Genomic DNA, 934 nt, shown 5'->3' on the forward strand with positions numbered 1-934 from the left:
GTCAAGTCTAAATAGTCACCGAGGAGGGGAAAACAACATTTGTTTCTCCCAATAACCCTGCAAGGTTGGTGTTACCGTCTTCATTGTACAGATGCATGAAGCAAGACTGAAAATAATTAAACTCATTCTACTTAAAGAATCATTACTTCAAAGAATCATTATTAGCCCCCCAGAAAATCTTCCTCCACAACAGTTTATTCATTTCATTTTTTCCCTCTGTTTTTCTCAGTGTATAAATCAAGGGATTTAACATGTGGATGATAATGTTGTAAAATACAGTCACCTCAACAAGTGTAGTGTCAGGAAACATGTACATGAAAGAAGAGGGACCAAAATAGATGGTCACCACAGCACTTGGGGAACCACAAGTTAAGAGGGCTTTATTCCTGCCTTCTCCTGACACAAGGATGACAATGTAGGATATTAACCAAATAACAAAGCTCCTCAGAGTGATAGTCCCACTATTGATTGTCATGTTGTTTTTGTTGTTGTGTTCTGTCGAGTCGGACCGACTCATAGCGACCCCACCTTGGGTTTCCGAGGCAGTATCACTACGGAAGTAGATTGCCCCATCTTCCTTCTGAGGAGTGGCCGGTGGGTTTGAACAGCCAGCCTTCTGGTTAGCAGTCAAGTGCCTTAGCCACTATGCTACCAGAGCTCCTACTGATTGTCATGTTATTGTTATGTTGTTAAGTGCCACTGAGTCGTTTCCGACTCATAGCAACCCCATGCACAGCAGAACGAAACACTGCCCGATCCCGCACCAGCCCCACAATCCCTGCTATACTTGAGAACATCATCGCAGCCACCGTATCAATCCATATCCTTGAAGGCCTCCCCCTCTTTCATCGACCCTCCACCCTACCAAGCATGACATCCTTCTCCAGGGAATGGTCCCTTCTTACAACATGACCAAAATAGGTGAGACGAAGTC

This window comes from Orycteropus afer, unplaced genomic scaffold (genome assembly GCF_000298275.1).
Source record: "Orycteropus afer afer isolate SDZICR_OR568_19922 unplaced genomic scaffold, OryAfe1.0 scaffold00650, whole genome shotgun sequence".
NCBI classification, from domain to species: Eukaryota; Metazoa; Chordata; class Mammalia; order Tubulidentata; family Orycteropodidae; genus Orycteropus; species Orycteropus afer.